The 20,744-nt window shown below is 35.9% G+C and overlaps 1 protein-coding gene across 3 annotated transcripts in view; it reads right to left on the reverse strand.

Moving 5' to 3' along the window:
• Positions 1–20,744, reverse strand: part of LOC130434362 (teneurin-3) — a 578,467-nt gene that overhangs the window by 340,986 nt on the left and 216,737 nt on the right. For all 3 annotated transcript variants that reach the window (XM_056764479.1, XM_056764490.1, XM_056764500.1), the window contains one exon: positions 13,430–13,489. The gene's annotated coding sequence lies outside the window, so the exon portion shown is untranslated. The remainder of the gene's footprint in view (positions 1–13,429; positions 13,490–20,744) is intronic.

The raw sequence follows: 20,744 nt of genomic DNA on the forward strand, positions 1-20,744 counted from the left end.
AAATTGCTGGTGAGTATAATGATGATGTTTAGGTCATTAGCCGCACTGTTAAATGACTCCAGACGTACGCTTCGTCTGATTTGCTGATTGATCTTGCATTCTTCTGCCGTTCTGCTGTTTCTTCATAATGATCGGATGAAACAACAGTTATTGACCGAACTCCGGTGTACCTATGAAAACTGTGCTATAAGTTATTTTTATTGTCACTTTTAAGGATAGCCCACAAAGCTGTAAAGGAATTTTACTGGCCGCACAGAAACATTAAAACCGAATCAGAGTCCTGTTGGGAGAGTTTATAGCGAGTTTAAGATGGCATATTATGAACTAGCACTCAAACTGTCATTGATCCTAAAGTATCGCCTGGGTGGAAAACAGATACAGATATTATATAGCATATATTCTTTAAATCCACTTACACAACTATTAATGTATGTCTTCATACATTAAAGAACCGGACAATTTAGAATTTGGCAATTATGTGCAAATGTCAACCTTAAAGGGTAAGTTCATCCCTCGAGAGAACTTCGACACATGTGCATTCGGTTGGGCAAAAAAGAACAAGTCTTCCTCAATATCAAAATCATCAGACATTTTGCAAAGATCAGCTTATACACATAGTGCATCTGCTTGTAAACATAGAGTTGCACTTCCAGGTTTTCAGTCAGAACGCTGGCGTCTGCTCCCACAGAATGAGCATGTGTAAAAGTGCTCTCGTGAACGTGCACCCTTGACTGACAACCCATAGGAGAGTATATGGATTAAAGTCATATTTTTAGTTTTTTGTACATAAAGTATTGTCGTCGCTTCAACTTTTTTTTTTAATTGAAACACTATGAGCGGATGGACCAATTTAACAATGTCTTCAGTACTTTTCTGGACCTTGACAACAACTATAACCATTATTTCTAAGAGGAGGCCTGGAAATCTCTCGGATGTCACCTAAATATCTTTATTTGTGCTCAGAAGATGCCGGGAGGTCTCAAAACATGTTTAAAGTCATATGGGTGAGAAAAGAATTACTCAAATTTTATTTTGGGATCAACTTACCCTTTTAAATGGAAAAAATTATAATAAAGTCACATCCATAAGGGTGCATATTCCTTATGACTTGGCACATGAAAATTGAAATATAGTAACTATTTGTGGTCTATAAAGTGACATCCCTTCACAATTTGTTTGGTATTATTCCTAGTTTGTAATTCACAGAAATTATGTTGTCAAAATTAGGTGTCCTTTTTTGTCACAAAATAAGGGTGTCCTTCTGTCATAGCGCATAACTCTTTAAAAAAAGAATACCTATCTATAGACTGATATTTTTCTGATGTCTGGACTCATCATATTGATAATAAATACATTCTCTAAGATGTATTAAAAGATATGTCACTGCACGCGGTTTTCAGTTTAGACAACTCTAACATTTATTTTAGTCTAGGACTAGTCTTAAACCCTGTACAGGGCTTTTATGTTCCACCCTTTTCTGTTCAATGATTTAAACGAGAATACATTTAAATTTTTGTTATTTTTTACTGATACAGGTCAATTCAGTAAAAAAAAGATGCTTATCTTTAAACATTTATTTATATAATAGGAAATAATGACTTCAATTAAGTGAGCAAAATAAAAATAAATTAAATTTTTGCATTTCTCAGAAAAAAGCCAGTGTTTGTGCTTTGACTGCTACATTCATATACGGTTAATTGAAATGCTCACTGTGAGAATGCCGTGCTTGCAAATAGTTTGATCAATACACAGTGAGATGTGTAAATTGATCTTTGAAGTAGTCATCTCACTTAGTGAAGTGTTCAATCAGTCTAATTCAGAGCCGCTTGTGCCTCATGTGGTCTTCAGCCAATTCATTTGCTGTGAATGTTCAATGAAAGAATTCCCACTGCCATTACCGATCGCTGCCAGGGAGTTTGTGTTCTGCGTCTTGTTTACAAAAAATTGATGTTTCATATTGAGCATTTTCGTTTCTCATTTCCACCAAATTATTCACAAAATAGTATTTATGAAAAAGGATAAATAATGGGGTTTGTAATAATGTAATAATGAAGTGTGATGTAATACAAAAAAAATATATAGATTTTATCAATGTCATTCTTAAAAGTTTCATGTTTAAATTCCTTTTTATAAACCTTTCCCGAAAGAGGCACCGGGGATTAAAAATAACCTTAATGACCCTAATAGTACATTATACATTTTACGTGTCCAGCCCGGACCAAATTCATTGCTCTCTGAACTTCAAGTGCCCAATTAAGGTTTGACTCAATGCGGAGAACAATTGTACTCATCCGAAACTGAAATGTTTAACAGGGCCCAAGAGAGTGAAAGAGGTAGATAGAGATCGAGAGAGAGAGAGAGAGGGAAAAAGGGTGAGGTAATTTCACAAGGGAGAAAGAACAGATCAGCATTGACGCCAGATATCAGACATATCCCAGCCACTCCAGAGCGCTGCCAGTCCCTTAGTGCAGTCACAGAGGGGGCATAATATGCGCAGCACTCGCTCTGTGTCATTTTCTGATGGGATGTCAAACGGCAGGCTCTCATCGCGGCGGTACAGTGGCATGGTCCTCACACTGAGTGCCTGACGTAAGTCTAAGTTAATCAAGCAACGCCGGACTACCTGGGGAGAACAAACGTGTATGAAAGCGAGAGAAAAAAAGTGTTCTGTATTCATGATTTACAAGGCCATTTCCCTCCTCTGCATCTCAGCCAATTGGATGAAGGGATGGAATGGTCTGGAGATGACTGAGGAGACAGAGTGTGAAAGTTGTGCTTCTAAATGACGGAGCAGACTGCTGCATGTTTAACAGAGTGAGTGAAATGAGAGAGAGAACCAGATAACGCCAGCCCTGATGCTCACTGTCCCAATACATTTCTATTCTGCCAACCTTACATAATATGTATTTGTTTCAACATGCCTGTGTTAATACATCTTATTACACAGTGCTCTGAAATACTTCATTCTGATTGGCCAATTGCGACAATCCAAGCTTTGATATTCCCAGATAACAACTGCTCAAAACTAACACATGGTAACCAGGATGTTGGAAATAAAAAATATAGAATTATTCTTCAGCAGGAATTGTTGCTTTTTTTTAAATAATTTTCCCTATTTGTCCACAAAAAGTATTCTTAGATAAGATAATGTCTTATAAGTGTTTTGAAATATGCACAGAATAGGTATGTGTGTTAACTTTACTGAATATACTGTATGCTTCGTGCTATACATACAATATTTATAGATACAATAAATCAAACAATTAATAAAAGTAAATGAATGCAAGATGGAAAACAGATCAAGTCCAACAGTGGCTAATCAAGCTCAGAAGTGAATATAAAAATTGCCAAAAAGATAAAAAGGTGATTGAGAAATAGGTATTATTGTTCGGACTAATGTTTAACGCTACGACTTTGTCATATCTTCTAAACTTGAAATAGTTTTTATAATTTATTAAGTATTCTTTTATAGCCATATAGAAGGGCTTTTTGTTGAATAACTTGTTCATATGTATATTGTGTGTGTGTTTGTGGTCCTGGTAAACCCTACAGTGTCTAGGATACAGTAGTAATACCAGTATTTTTTGGCGTTTGTGAGGACAACAGCTCATAAATCAAACTTAACCCAAGGTGTGTGAGTTTGTGTGTGTGTCCTAGAATCACACACAATGCACAAATACATCTACATAAAAACATATTTTTCAAAACATCAATAAACATGTATATTGTTTATGACAGTAGACCACATTTAATAAAATGTGCCAAATTGTAGCTACCAAGTCATTCTGATGTGTGGTGTTTGCAGTAAAGGACAGAGGGACAAACTGTAAAGGTCTCTTTCTTTGAAAGTGAGAGGGTACGTGTAAAGAGAGAGGAGAGAATTTATGGATTTTCCTCCTGAAAATAATCTTAGCCTTCCACATCAAGGGCACAGTGGGGGCTTTGCTTTGAATCAAGGCAAATGCAAACCCACCCACAAGTAGAAAGAGGTGAGCAGAGGTAAACTAGAAGAGGAACTGGGTAGAGTGAAAGAGAGAAAGAGAGGGAGAAAGACAGACTACGTGTGCTAATAGACTGAAAAGCATTGGACATGAAAAATACAAAAGGTTTTGTTTTCAATTGCATTGGTGTACCAGGGATCACTGTCTGCCTAATGGAAATACGCGAGAAACAGCATTTATTTGACACACCGTGATCTGACCTGCTGACACACATTCTCAAATACAAGCTTGACTGTGCTGAAGCAAAATATAAAAACAGAGTAATAAATCTGATGCTTGGTTCACTTCTCTCATGCAAGCTGATATGGATCACATAAAAAACAGAAGTCGTGTATTAAAGGAGACTGAGTATGTTAGTTCAAAATGCCTTTGTGTACTGTATTCAGAAGAGAGACAAAGCAGAAAGGAGTAAGGAGAAAAATGGAAGAGAGTGAATTAAATGATGAGTCAATAATAGTAGTAGTTATGTCCTGATGGTCAGGGACCAATCTGAGAGAGTTTCAGGACAGTTTATGGCCATTTCTGCTCTATTAAGTCTGGGGAGTCAAGCCATTTTACTGTGCATTCATTATTCTTATAAAGTGCATGTGCCTTGGTGGAAATGATTTAGATTTTGGTATATTCTTTAGAAATGTATACATTCTGTACATAACATTTACAGTGTCGCACAACTGTCTATATTTGTTTTTATGTATATGTGTACAAATTCTGCTCTGTTCTGTTTATTGTAGTATATAAAACATTGTTAATCTGCTGATTCTTATAAATAGATCATTTAATTATTTATTTATTAGATATTATTTACTAGAAGGATCTTGCTTGTTCTATAAACACCATGCACTGTGCTGTGTTTTACCTTTCTGTGTTTTTCTGTTTTTCTTATTTGCTCCCGTAAAGCTGCTTTGGGACAATGCAGATTGTGAAAAGCGCAATATAAATAAACTTGAATTGAATTGATTCTAATATGTCACCATGATCAAAGTTGTGGCTAATACATTTAATATCTCTAACAGTGATTGTGGTTTTGTAAAAATGTTGAATAAGATGTGATAGTGGAAATTATGTGACTGAATTCAAGCAAATGTCGATTTATAAATTGTAAATGTGTTATGTAGTAACACAATGACTAAAATTCCCAGCAAAAACACATCTTGTGCTTTGTTTTTGTGGTTTCGAATTGTATAAATATTGCTAAAATTTGAATGTTTTATGTATTCATTTAAGTGAAACCAGTACATTTATAGGGCCTGTGCTGTCATGATATCAGATTTCTTTGTATAAAGAGACATATTTGTATAAAGTCTGTAACCATTTTTTTAAATTAGTGCTGAATTTTTTTTAATTGTAATTGTATTTGTTAAAAAACACACTATTGATTATAATGGTTTTTATTTCACAGTTATGGTCAATATCTGTTTATTGTGACAGCTATTTTAAAAACTGGGCCATATATGACAAGCAGAAAAAATTGACAGAATAATTAATCCCTTAGAGAAAGTAAAACACTGTGGATGCAAGGATGTGAGGATGTGTTTTTTCTCATATGTATCTTCATCATGATCTACTTGGAAAATACTTTATTCCAAATACAGCTTTTGCTTGACAATTGGACATGGTCCAGAGCCTCCGTTCATGGAGAACATCCTTCATCTCTCTTTCATTATTCATCCACATGCCTGAAAATCGGATAATGGGGAGATCAAATTGGCCTCATTGTTATTACCAGTTTGATTATTTTTCTAAGGACTCCTCTTACTCATGTGCTCTGTTTTCAAACCCATTTCCAAACCCCCTAATGACATAATGAAGCTCTAATGAGCAGTAGAGACAAAGCGGGAGAGTGAGATCCCGTGTCCGAAAATGGAACCATTAGTCAAGCTTGGACAATACGAATGTTATTAGGAACATCTGATTGTGTGCTTTAGTTTTTGGAAATGAGTGTGTTCTCCGACATCAACTCAGGTACACTAAAGCCTGTGAGATGGGTTAATATATCACCCTATGATGCAATACCACCAAATACAAAAGAAATCGCAGATTTCAGGGGCTTTAATGTATTCTTTTTCATCTGCTTGCATTGTCTGGTATCTTTCAAATTCTGTTATTTTGATCGGTTTGTTTTGGGAAATTTTAACAGTTTCACACTCATTTTCCAGCACAATTCTTTCAGCCCAGTGTGGGACTGAGGACCCACCTCTGATTGCGTTCGCCACGGCCCACCTCGCATGCTTTTCATCAAAACATGCGGCTGGAACCCAGTGCCGGTTTAAAGACCCTGTTCCACACACTGTGGGGGGAAGCGCATTCGGAGCGCAGGCATTTTTATCATTAAAGCAGCAGGACACGATGGCAAACCTTTGTCTCTCTCTAGAAGAGAGCGTGATTCGATGCAGGCTAAATAAGAAGTAACAGGAGTTCGTAAATGACAACAAATAGATCACGTTACTCCACCAGCAACCTCGGTCACCGGAAAGGTTCTAGGCCATATAAAGTTTGTCGGCGGCGCTCTCATGTTTGCGGTGTGTTGGGGCATGTGTGACTATATTTGCTCCGTGCTCTGTCATTAAAGGGGGAGAGTGGGCTGCATCAATGTCTGTCTGGAGAGATGAAATTGCAGAAGGGATGCATAGCGCCTGCGTTAACGTCATTAGCGCAGTCATTTACATGAAATTTAATTCAAATTTCATTAAGAGTGAAAGCTCACTCTTGAGAAATATCTGTAGCACGGGGTCAAATTTTGGTGACACAGATAGATGCTCTGATGGCAGATGCACAGGAACCATGAACCACTTCATTCTTCCCGTGCACAGAGGTTAAAGCTTTATTAATAACATATCCAGGTTGCTGTGTACATTAACTATATTTGCAAAAATAAGATCTGACACTGAATTTTTTTAGGATTGCAACATTACAGAACAGCATAAAATACAGTAAATACTCACAAGGCTCTGAAAACGGCAGGGCATACATATGGAAACAAATGAAAAAAGGGAATAAAATGAACTATAATAATAAAATTAATAGAATAAACTAATCAGAGTATTCTGATTAACATACAAATAAGCACAAAAAGCTATATTTTAAACAACCAACCTATGAACAATAATTAAAAATAATGATTGAAAGTCATTATTTTGTCAGATAATGCATGATATTATTAAGAAAAAATACTACTGTATGGAAAATGGAGACCGTATACACAACCGTATAGAAGCACAACGTTATTAATAGTTAAACCATAAAAGTAGTAAAACTTTAATCACAATCCATATCATTGTATTCTAACATTCTTAGTAATTCAGCAAAACAAGTAAAGCAAAAGAATCTAGGCTGACTGCATTTGTTTCTTTTGTCTTGAATTAACCTTTTCTTTTTCTTATCGAACACCTCTAGTATCACACTCAAAGACAGATACTTACTATTCATATTAAATTGTACAATTCAGTGTTGAGTATTCAACCTCATAATTCATCTTAAGGATATGGCTAGACAACTATATTGTAGACTTCATGGCTGTTATAGAGCCATTTTACAGAAATATGTATATAGAATGCAATGCAATAGTCATAACATTTAAGTATATAGAATAGAGCAACGCATAAGATGTCGTCTGCAGCTTATTTAAAAAATGGACTGAAAAGCGGGGAAAAAGTGAACCATCATACAGGAGCAAATCATCTAAGCAGCCGTCATCTGTTCTCCTAAGAGCTTTGCTAAATTGAATTATTTTTCCCCCTCATATCATATGCTAATGAACCTCTTCATGCCTAATTAAAAATATATAAATATTAAATAAATAAATATATAACAAAGAGTAAGCCAGAATAATCATCTAAAATATTTTCATTTAAAAATTTTAAGCCATTCGATAGAGCCTCTCTGATGGTATGTGATTTCCATTGAAGCAGCAAATGACATTCCCAATCATAACACGACAAAGTCATCCCTCATTCTTCTCTTTCTTTAATCACTGGCAGGGCTTAGTGCACGAGTAAAACTTTGTTGAAGGGGTTACAGATGATGAGACCTTTGCGATGAAAGACTGAATTAAAAGAACCGCAAATGTTCTATTATGAAAAGTGCTTGATACTTTACACTGAATAACCAACAATCTAATATCTAATAATTATATCATCAGCTAGGCACTGACTCTGCCTTCGATACAGTATGAGAGGTGCCGATATTCAGCTCAACAGAATAATTGTGAAAATTATTGTATGACGCACCTTTGCTCATCTTTTACAAACAAGTAAAGAGCAACTTTTGTTTTATAAATAAATGTTAACAAGCTATTTAGGGAAATTCAATGCAAATATTAACTAGACCACGAAAATATAAAGTTTTTATCAAAGGTTTTCACCATTCTGATAGCACTTGGTGCAAGCATTTGGTAAATACACAAGTGAGATCTTAAAGCATTTTTATAAGCATGATTATCCATAGTCAGGAAAGTCCTGCTGTCAGAATTTTCACATGCATAACGGCACATATTTCTTTTAAATAGGAACATGAAAATAAAAATGTGTATGTTCTATAAAGAGTCATCCCTTCTCAATTTTTGGGTATTATTGCTTTTGGTTTATGCATTTTAAATCACAGAAATCATACAAATAATGTTGACTCTCTAAAACTGCGTCATTTTTTGTCACATCCTTACACATTTAAATTCCACCTTTTTTCTAAATAAAAAGAAATGCTCTTTTTAGGTTCTTTAGACTCTAACAACAGGGATTGCGTAAATATATTGGTAACAAACACATTCTCTGAATGTTTTTGTATTATGTTCATCCATAACGCTAGAAATGCACAATAATCATTACTGATATTGAACTTAATAATTGATCAAACACAAACATTTCATTGTGAATCAAAGTTTAAGAGAAATGGAAAATCTACAGAAATTGAAATATCTTAGTCAGCAGATTCTATTCCATATGCACAGACAAAAAAACAGTGCAAGCTCTAATCAAATTTCATGCATGATGAAACAGGTCTGTCTGTGAGCGAAGAGATTTTGCTATATCATGGTGACGACAAGTGCTGAGTCTTTAGGTTCATGTAAAGCAGAACTCTGTCACGTACTGTGTCTTTAGACACGGCACACTAAAAGGCATAATGCACAAGCTACTTTAAATAATTCCCCATAAACAGCGTGACTGCGATTGGATGTTTGGTGTTCAGGTTAAAAGAGACAAACCAGAAAGTAAAGGATGGAAGAAGATGAAGAGAAACGTGCGTGTCTGCCTCGAGTAAAGGGAAGGGCATGAGGTTAATGAAAAGTGACAAAGCCAGATAGCCTTTCCATTCGCTTCTCTTTGGTGAGTGAGGAGTGCACCCAAAACTCCTTGTTCCCTTTAAACAAGGTCAAAGCCACACTCGAGTGCTGTTCATGTTCCCCGTCTCCTCAATCTCTACCTCCATCATTATTTTCTCTCTTCCTTCCATCACTTCGATGATAAAGAACTAACCTGACCACCAATAAAGTCGTCCCATTTAACGCTGGGTCAACCCAGTGACTTCCTTTCGATCGTCATTGCCGTCGAGTGGAACTCAATGTGATTCATCGCATTTTAATATTTTAAAAACATTAACATGGCTGCACTAAACATCACTAGTAAGTCAATGGGTTCGGGAACAGAGAGTTTAAATAACAGCATGGGGTGCACTCTTTTAATGTGTGCACGTCAGTGTGTTTGTGGTTGTAAAGTACGTGTTCATGTGTGAGTTTTTTTCTTCCCTTACACTTTTAATTCTGATTAAAAATGGAGTGTTAATGAAGCATGAATAGACTAATTGCTGCTGTCATCAAGGCAGCAGGAGACAAAGCACTTGACATTTGGAACAAGCAATAAAGGGATGACATCAAGAAAAAAATGAAAGGGGGACATATTCGGGAACTTCGTACCCTTTCAGGGAGGGTTAAATAAACTTTTGGGCTTGTTTTTGATTCCTTAGCCACTTTAAAATAATAACAAAGTAATTGGAAAATAAATTGTTTCTTATTTGAGTAAATGCTAAAATTCCTAACTTAAGTAACCTTTTGACAAAAATTTCCAGCTTTCTATGTAAAGTACTGGTCATGCACTGGGGAAAACTTCACATTAACAATTCTTAAGCCTTTTAAGCCTGAATGGTGTAAGTAGCATTTAATGTAATTAATGTATAATTTTATAAGTTTAGTTTCAGTTCATGAAGTAACTTCAAATAAGCCTGCAGTGATACATAAAAAGTACTGAAATATTTAAATGTAGAATCATGTGGAATGCTAAATGCACTTTGTTTAATGTACTAAACAACATCAGGGACATCATCATCAACAAAAGCTGTCCCACATTTTTCCTTCAGAATGATGGACTAATTGAATACACATTCACTCTTTGAACATTTACTTGGCACAGTACAATACTACTTATAATAAAATAGTAATAACACTTGATATGCAAAATGTATATATATTTTATTAACAATGAGTGAACACAGTAATAAAAGTTTGTACTTCAGTTCAAAAAAGTTAAATTGCAGGGCTGTACATGCAATAAAAAAATCGATCTGTGCGGCGAATAAATGTAATAGTGTTGCACGAGTGTCATACAGTTTGGCAGGTGCATTAGACAGAGCCGCTTGTTTGGGTGAAGTGCGTTTGTCGTTGTGCTCTTCATGTGTGAGGTTAACTTATGGCGCACCACCATTTATTTTCGTTTTATTTCGTCTTTGCAATTTATACTTGTTTTCTGGCTGCATCTAGTCCATTTATATAGAGCCCTTTGATCTCCCGATGTGGAAAATCATGGAAGGAATCACAAAAGCCGAATTATACTATTTAAATATGTCTTCTGCTCTTTCTGAGTGTCTATGAAGTGAGCGAGTTGCACACTTCAACATGTTACAGATGTGACACTCGTGGAGTAGTCTATATCTTACTATACGAGGACATGAAGACATGAACTTCATCCACAGAGTTGTTAGAAGTTTATTTTACGAGCATTTCACTGATTGAGTGAAGCTACTTTCAAAAACACTGAAGCTCAAGCGTCTTCGCGCAAAAATTAACAAAAGTTAACCAAATTTAGCACTATAATATAATTTAATATTTACTTTATTAAGGTTCAAATATACTATAGTACACAGTAATTGTAGTGCAGTTTAGTGTGGTAAATACCATAGAATACAGTATAACTGTATTTACTACTGCATAGCAAAGCATTGAAAAAAACTGACCTCAGACAAATTAAAAAAGGAAAAAACATATAAATATTTTTATATATAAAACAAAATATATGGCCCTAATTTATCCATTTGTATAATGTATATGTCCTTTTTTGGTTACCTGTCTATTTATGTGATGACCTGCGCTTTTTTAAAGATGATAGCACGTATATTTGTGTTTCAACTTTTTGACCTGTGCCACACAACTTTAAAACCTCTGTGGTAACGGTGCTATGTGCAAAAACAAGTAACATACAACGATATTGAAATATGCATACATAAAACAACGTAAAACAACAAATCTGCTAAAAAGTCAAGGTAGCAGCAATTTAATAAACAGTTCCTCACTGGGAGGCAAATCAATGGAGTAATTCAAAGAAATTGTTCTTAATTTAATAAAAAAGCCCTGCTTTAAACCATTTATTAACAGACCTCCTACTGTACATTTATTTAGACATAAAAAGTTAGTTAGTGTTAAGCATATGTGCCTGATATACTGCAGTCTCTATAAAATGCTTTAATAGTTATGTTTGTGTTAAACAAGCGCTAAAACAAGAATATAGAAGAAAGACTATATGATCAAGTCGTAATAATAATTGTGTCATAAAAACAACATGCATCACTACAAAATGAGAATACAGTGTATTATAATTAACTACTTATAATAATAAAGCATTGATATTTATTTATTTGGTACTAATAACAAAGTAGCACAAGCATCTGCAGTCTGAATTAAAAAGTGATGTTATCCCAGCATTCCACAATGTCACACTTGAGTGTAAAAAAGCAAAAAACACTTTTCTTGAGGACAGATTTGAGTTGTGTGAGAAAAGCTCTTAAACATGATTTCTATGATTGCAAAGCTGAGTAAAGAATTATTTGGAAAAAAGGAATGAAATACTCACAGTTTGTGGGTAAAAAATAATCTGTTCCCTTTCCTAAGACCATTTGTTGATTTGCTTTTATAAACTCATCCATTGAGAGAAGTTAAAGAAAAGTTAAAAATTTGATATTATAATGATATTTTCAAATCAAATTTGGAGTGTGTACCGTTAAGCCTGTGTGAGTGGAACAAATATTTGTAAGAGTTTCTTGTGAGAGTTTTGGGGTAGCTTTTCACATTATTTATTCAGTCAGTATATTACTCTGTTAATTATTGATATCTCAATTAGAAGAAAGTTGGGAGACATGGTTATGGCATACCTACTTTACTGGCGTCTAAGTGTCGCACATTCTCTAATGAGGGGGAAGCCTCGGTCTGTGATGTCCATAGTGCTGATTTAGCTCTGATGATCTAGCCAAGTTGTTTTTCTACTCTTTTTTCAATTTAATTATTTTAATTGTGACTAAATAGTGATCTTAATGTATGCTACTGTAGCACACCCACTAAAATTTGATTTCTTTAGCTCTAATTACGACAAAAGTAGAAATTAAAGAAAGATAAAAATTGTTTTTACTGGAATAAAAATATATAGTTTACCATTTTTTAAACTGTACGTACATTTAAAAAATATTGATGTTACTTTAGGCAATAAAGGGAAAAATGGTTTCATCATTCACTAAACCTCATGTGATTCAAATCTGTATGACTTAAATTATTTTTAAGAAATGTGGTAACCGAACCAGACTTTCAATGAAGTAACAACTTATTTTATTCTTAAAATATCTTCTATTGTGCGCCACAGAAGAAAGAGTCATGTACTGCTTTTAAATGTTATGAGGCTGAATAAATGAAGAGATTGATATTCCTGATATTCCTAATTTTAAGAAGTATTTGATGTGATGCATACACTTATTTTTTAAATCATTTTTTACCATAATTTTAAGTGTTAACAAGATTTAATAAAAGATGGCAAACCTAAAAATGAATTCCTGTGCCCATTTAATAATAGTAATAATAATAATTATTGTTATTATTTTCAGTAGTAGTAGTAGTAGTAATAGTAGTAGTAGCATTATAAAATCAAAAGTTTATTTTTAGTGGTTCTGCGATGTAGCACGTTACTTTAAAAGTACACTTCAGTTCATCTCTCTATTTATCCATGTTACAGTACACAACAGCAATGCAAGAATTTGCAATCATTTTTTAAGTACTTTGTACTATAAAAGATAGAGAGGTTTGATGTGAGATGTCATAACAGATCTTTTGACCAAACAAATGTCAAATTAAATTCACTTACAGATTCTGAAAGTGACTAATGACTAAAGTCAAAGCATCTGACCTGGAGGCTGAACGTCTTGGAAGATGTGTAACTGAACTTGTTTTTCTACATCAGGGCCCTCTGTAAAGAAAAAAATCACAAAGACAACAATTATACAGTGAAAAGTCTAGTAAAGACATGAAAAAAGCATATTCTGTACCGTCTGAGAAACCCAGTAAAATTAAATCTGTTTTTAAACATCCTGTTGAATAATGAATAATTCAAGCTGGTAGAACAAAAGCTCCCACCCATCCACCTGAATTTTCCTCAGGATTCGGATGCAGAAACAGCAAACTGGAGAAAACTAAGCCTCAACAATTCACAGTGATTACTATATGTAAAAGCATAGAGGTTAATTGTCCGAATCATTGTGATAGAATTACACAACACTTAGTTGGCCATGCATCTGTTTCGCCTATAAATGACTGACAAAGATTGAGAGTGGAAGTTTTTTCTCTGAATGTGGATGGGCCTCCATCAATTATGTATGCCAAATTAAGCACAGAGGCATGGTTACTCAAAGAAAGGTCAAAGTAAGCCAATAATGATTTTTTAATGACATTTTGAAAGGATCCCATTTTCATTCCTCTCAGGCGTTGTTGCTGAGACGACACGTAATAACAAATCAAGCTCTCAGCAATACACTCCAAGTACATGAGTCATTTGTTTCATTGTCAACATGTTCTAAGTGGTTTATCTGCGGAGGTCAAAGGTTAAACAAGTAACACCAAAATACCAACAGTGGAATAACCAATAAGACGATACCTATAAAAAGACTCGAAAACGTATGGTAATGATACGTCACCGTTACATTACGTAAATGTGATCAATCCAGATTTCCACAAGGCAACAGAACAACCTGCTTCTCTCAACCGAGGCGGTCGTATAAGCATTTTAAGTACTCGAGGCCATTCACAGAGGTAATAATGCAAAGTCTTAGGTCAACACAAAAAACACAAAGGCTGGACGTCGGTGAGCTCATTCACATCCATGTAATTGAAGGTGACACGGCATTTGTCCAATCAACAACTTGCGCCTTAATCAGGTCGACCTATTAAAGGGTTCACTAACCCAAGCGTTTCATGGGATTATCACACGCGGTTGGCCTAATGCTCGGAGGGAGAGGTGTTTATTATATATTTATTTTACTGATAGACGGGCTGGGAGTCTAGCATCACTCAGGCAGAAACGCTCCAGATGTCACCATATTTTATGCCATTGTGTGTGTGTGACTTTTCATTTATGCGCAAAGGCGTGTAAACGTGTATGCATGTGTGTGTACGGGAAAGAGAAGGACGATGTCCTTGTTTCGGCAGTTTTTGTTGTGGCTGTTGTTCCTCGGAGGGTTATGTGGATTTATAAAAAGAGTGCTCTCTCACACGGGTGACCCCTGAGAGAGAGGAAAAGTAAAATCAAGCCGGGAACAAATAATCCGCTGCCCTGTAGCACATGGTGCAATAGCATTACACAGCCTTCGCCATTCAGATGTTTTTTAAAGGGCCTTGGTCTCTTAAGCACGATCATGAAATGTTTTGGTGCAGAAACATCAAATCCCCATTGTAAAGGACCTGCGTCAGGCACACTATGATCAATTATTTTGTTCGACATGCTGCTGTTATTCAGCGCTTGCTAATAAGGTAACATGCTTAACAGAACATTCGCACCTGAGTTTTTCAACATGCTGATAAACAGAAAAATGCTGTTCGTTTGCGATGTTGGCATGTTTTATTAACATGCATTTACAGCATACAGAGACTACATGGAATATTTATTCTTTCCATTTGTAACATTGCAAAACTATTAAAGCTGAATTGGTGTGGGGGAAATAATGAATGAATGAAAATAAAAGAAAATACACCTTGTGTATTTACTTGAAATAAATGCTTAATCTTATTATCTTATTCCAATAAAAACATAGGCTACTCATGGTTTTTTGAGGCAGGACGAAAGAGATGATCTCTCTTAATATTCATCTGTACAAATGCATCGAGGTCAGTGGAGTTTGGTGACGTCCCCTTTGGGGTTATGCTTATATTTATTGGTTCCAGTGTAAATTCATGTTCTGTTTCCATTTGGTGTTGTGCACATTTGAACACAGTTTCTGCTTCTATTAACAAGAAACCAACATTTTAATATTTTTGTGTGATAAAATCAGCATACTATGTCAAATCAAAGTCCCAAAATTACATTTTCTTTAAAAAGCAACTTAATACTATAAAAATCATATTTTGTGTTTTGTCACAACTGATTTAGCTTACAAATCCATAGACAACACTGGTGAGAGTGTGATGTCTGAGTTGTGTAATTTAGAATAATTTCACCTATTTCTACGAGTTGTGAACATTATAACATTGACAGTATACGATGAATGTTTAACCATTTTACCCACATTCAGTGTGTGCTTAAGCATACCAATACCAAAAAAACAAGCTCAAGATGCTGCCTCTCTCTAAACCTTTGTCCACTGGTGTCGCTATTGGCCAGTATTACTTTAAAAATGAATGCTTTACTCCCCGTTCGGATCTTGTTATGTTTTTTGTTTTGTCTTTCTCACCCACTTTGAGAAACAATGATACTATATTCTATCCTCTTTAGGCTCTAGACAAAAGAATAGATCTTACATTTGAAAGAGGCTAAAAGGACATAAAGTATAAGAGATGAGATTAGAATACGAGATGCAATGCTATTTACCAACAGCCAAGGCTCCATGTATTGTGTCTTTAATTCAGTATCTGAATAATGTAAATTTATAAATATTCCAAATGTGAGGATTTATGAATAATCCGATCTAAACACGGCCCCTAAAAATGTACCATATAGAAAACATTTGGCAGGCAACAACGGCTAAATTATACAAATCTGACTATTAAGAGTTCATGCACAGCACAGGCTAGTGAACATCAGCAAATTCATCTGATCCCAACACATCATCTCTGTAGTGATGTGCGGTGCCAAACCCTGACCCAGCGGTTTGAAAGAAAACAAAAGGGCGCCGTTCGACTAAATCCACACAGAGGCGACGGCAAACAATAAGTGAGGACGCTGCATTATTCTGTTTGTGGTAATAAATGTGTGTTACGACAATCCATTTGAAAGGAGCGGTGCATTATTGATATGGACTGAGTGAGCCCTCCAGCGTTTGAGATAAAAACGCCTCATCTAAATTCACCGGCCTCGGCCCCATAATGTATAAGCATGCGCTGCACTGTATCCCGGGGCTTCAGCCACTGCGACTTCACCTCACTTTTTTCTTTTCATATGATATACATCACGTTTTTCCTACATTCATATAAGCAGAGAGAGCAAATTGACGACTTAACACTTGTGTTGAATTTCAAAGCAGTGGAATAAATGTGTTCCTGAGTTATTGTCCTCTCAGTCTATTATGTTGGGGAGTGTATTCAATAAAGGTGCCGTTTCTTCATTGGCTGGTGAGCATGCCACATGTGTTCTGTTTAAAAAGACATATACGGCAGCATCTACTATCCTTAAACCGAGGAATTATGTCAATAAATGCCAGATCTCACTCCGTAGGAAATTAGATTAGCAAGGAGTCCAAATTAATTGGAGTGACACATTATTATGATTTGTGTCAAAAGAATTTCTGGTATATAACTGATGGATAACTTTTTTCTTTTTCATCTGGAGTCTGGGCCGAGGCCCAAGAGTTCTCATTGAATTTAGGAAGCATTAGGAGAGCTGGCTGCTTTCCGGAGGGATTTGATGATATAACTGTAGAAAGTTTACTAAAAGACCTCATATATTGCAAAGGACGTCAAGCACATCAGCACTCAATTGTGTAGTCGGCCAGTGTCAATTCGACCGGCCCTTTTGCAAATGTCAGAAACTATTTATACTGCTCAGCCTATTACAAAAAGTCAGGGAAAAAGGTTAGCTGGGCACAAGTTCAATTTAACTTCTCCCTGTATAGGTAATATTGTATAGGTGTTTGTGTGTGTGCGTTTGACAACAGCTTGTAAATAAATAAACAAGGCTCTCAGAATACAACAGCAGCAACAACAAGCACAATGCTGAAAACAAAATCTAAACCATTCATTGCATCGAAAATTGTGTATTGTCAGAAGTAAATTTGATGTAGGTTTTAATTTGTGACTGTTTATGCAGTACAAACAGATCAAGAAGTAGACAAGAAGCACGAATATGTACTACATCTAGAGATTATGAATCTGACAGTATTGTGGCCTCATGGGACAGAACAGTCCCTGTTGGATTGGATTCACACACCTGAGATTCTCAATGGAATTTCTGCATACTGTTTTAATGACATGCCATATTTAGCAACCTGCTTTTCATACACTACACTTAAAATCAACACAATCTTTGTTATTTCTGGGTTATTTACTTTTAACTTTTAATAATTCACCAAAAAATGACCATTATGTCTCCATTTACTCAGCCTCTTGTCATTTCACAACTGTTTGAATTTCCTTCGTCCACAGAACACAAAAGAAGATGTTTTGAAGAATGTTGTTAACTGGCACCCATTCACTTGCATTGGTTTTGAGTCCATACAATAGAAGTGAATAAGTGCCAACGCTGTTTGTTTATCAATTTTTTTCAAAATATGTTCCATTGTGTTCCGGGGAAAAATACATTCATGCAGGTTTGAAATGACAAGAGGGTGAGGAAATAATGACATATTTTTATTTTTAACTATCCCTTTAACTTAAATGCTACGGGAATCGTTAGCGTTAGCTGATGCCAAGCTAGTCACAAAGCCTAGCAGGGCAGCAGTTGAATGCAGTTCACTGAGCGAGTATTGCCATAATTAATGTGACACTGTTCGGGTCAAGCGGCACCCCTCGTCCACTGTCAGAGCAGATGAGGCGTGGGGTGGATGACACGATTTAACCTCGCTTGTTCGGGTCTCCTCAGACAAGCGCTATCCTCCCTAGGGTATCGGCCAGCCACTCGGCAAAAACCAACAGCGGCGACACGAGCCCTGGTTAAATTTTAATGGCCGAGTGTGAGAGAAAGGTCTCCGTCTGGCAGCGTGTCCACCATCAGCTTTCCCTCCTAGCAGGATGAAGGCTGGAAATATACAAATGAACGAATTACCCATATCTGCAAACCATACTTGAGAATTGAAAAACAAATTGCAGTCTGAACAGTGAGTAGAAAAATGAGTAAATAAATACAAGGTAACAACAAGCTTGTGATCACAATTAAAACCATTCGTGGTGTTCCTCAGGCATAAGTTAGCAGTATTTTTCCATCTAGAGAAGCTCTCTGCAATAATTGCGTTAACATTTGTTCCAGGTCAAGCAGTTAACTGAGTAATGATGTGTCAAAGCCGTGCAATAATGCCATCAAAAGAGCAATTACCACTTAGCCAAAGATTATTATAAGACAAAAGCACATTATCTCGTGCACAAAATATAACAACAAAGAAGGTGGGTCAAAAGTTGAACTTTTTTCTTTCTTGACTGGGCTGAGTAAATAAATCTGCACAGTTAGTTTATGAGGTGATTTCCATGGTGAGAGAAATGAAGAGCCCTGAAACTCGAAGGCTGTTTTAACCTTGAAATTCTGAAATGCGCGTAGGCCGGAGGAAAGACAAGCTGCGCATCTCCATTACCTCACGTCTGTCAGCCGTGACTTCGGTTTGTCATACGTTTCCAGCCGTCTAACTGTCTGGGCCAACGTATCTCCATATTGGCATGACCGAATAAGCCCAGACATTTTACATGTATTGGAACGGGGACTTAATTGGCTACAGAGAGAGACCTGACAATGCAAGTAAGAGCTGGACATAACTGCTGATGACACCTATACTCAAATTTTATTAGTGACCGGGTAACTTTCCATTCTCTTCTGCTCCATTTCTGAAGTCGCACTTCGACTTTCAAGAGGTTGGCGATAATTAAAAATGAGAATATGAATATTAAATCCAGCTGGGAGAACAGCTTTACCCATAGCGCAGGTAGTGTGAACAGAGCGTATACTGTATAGTCATTTTGAAATATATATAATAATTTTTATTTTACCCTTTAGATGAGAAAGACCTCATAGGGCTACTTGATCGACCACAACACAGGGCATAAGCAGCAGGGAGTTGAGATAATTGAGTCGAAATTGGTTTCCCATGACAATGAAACTTTGCTCCATACAATTAGGGCTTCGCAGTGACTTGGAACAGTGTTCTTAAAAGAGCGGCAGGTTTCTTTTGGTCTGAGGCCACTACTTGGTTAATAACTGTAGGTTTAGCTTAAATACATCGAGATTTGAAAATGTATCTTCACGCGACGCCGGAGCCTAAATGCCTCAAGCTCAAACTGTTGCTGGCTATCACTGAAGGTGCTTTGTTCAACGTGCCTGACAATTTACTTTCTTATAGGTTGAATCCCATGTAGAATGTCTGTTAAGATGAATTTTGCATATGTGCGAAAGGCACTAAAGAGAAAAAACATCAAAGAGCAGAGAGACGTGACTTATTTTATGTCTGTGTTCAACTCCATTTCACCCTTTTAGCTTACTGGCTGACGGCAAAGAAAGTCTGAGTAGCTATCAAGTACCACCGTGAGTCGCACTGTATACATAACCTATACGTCTGAGAATTGCCCCTCCTACGTATTTACTTCCCTTCTTTTTATCCACCACGTTTTTAAAACAATGGCACAGACAACACAGCCCACATGCTCATCTAGCAGATCCGCTTTGATTTATTGTCTCACAAACAAAAGTCCTCTCATTTTTGAGTAATATTCTGCACATTGCATGCACAATATATTTTTATCTCGTGCCAACTGTCTAAATGTGAGGTAAAGTACCTTTGAAAAGTGCCAAGTTAAATACAATTTAAAACCCATCTAGCCAGAATAGTTGAGCCAAGTAAAATAAGCCTTAAACAGCGAGTAGGTAGGGACTCACAGGGTGTCTTTATCTCAGAAGCAGATAAAAGAGGCTAATATATCATTTTTATACAGATAAATGTTGACAATTAAATGTTACATAGCGAGCACTAAATCAAACTACAAGCATGAAAAACATAAAAATAGAGATTCTTTTATCATTTACTGAAATGTGTTTTAGTTATCTGTATTTGCCTGACTTGTGAACTAACCAGAGGCTTAAAAGGATCTGAATTAAACATACCATATTATATTTTGTTATGGTAAAACAGGAACATTATTTTTTTATTTTTTATGTTGCTAAATAGTCAGCTCCAGTGCACTTCTTTAAGAAACAAATGATAGGATGTATATGCGTCACAATAACTGTGATACAAATAACTGATTTATGATATTGTGTGATTACTACACATATAATAATATTGTCAATAGTTCAGCGCCAGCATCTGGTTTACTATAACTAG

This window comes from Triplophysa dalaica, chromosome 2, assembly GCF_015846415.1.
Source record: "Triplophysa dalaica isolate WHDGS20190420 chromosome 2, ASM1584641v1, whole genome shotgun sequence".
Classification (NCBI taxonomy): Eukaryota; Metazoa; Chordata; class Actinopteri; order Cypriniformes; family Nemacheilidae; genus Triplophysa; species Triplophysa dalaica.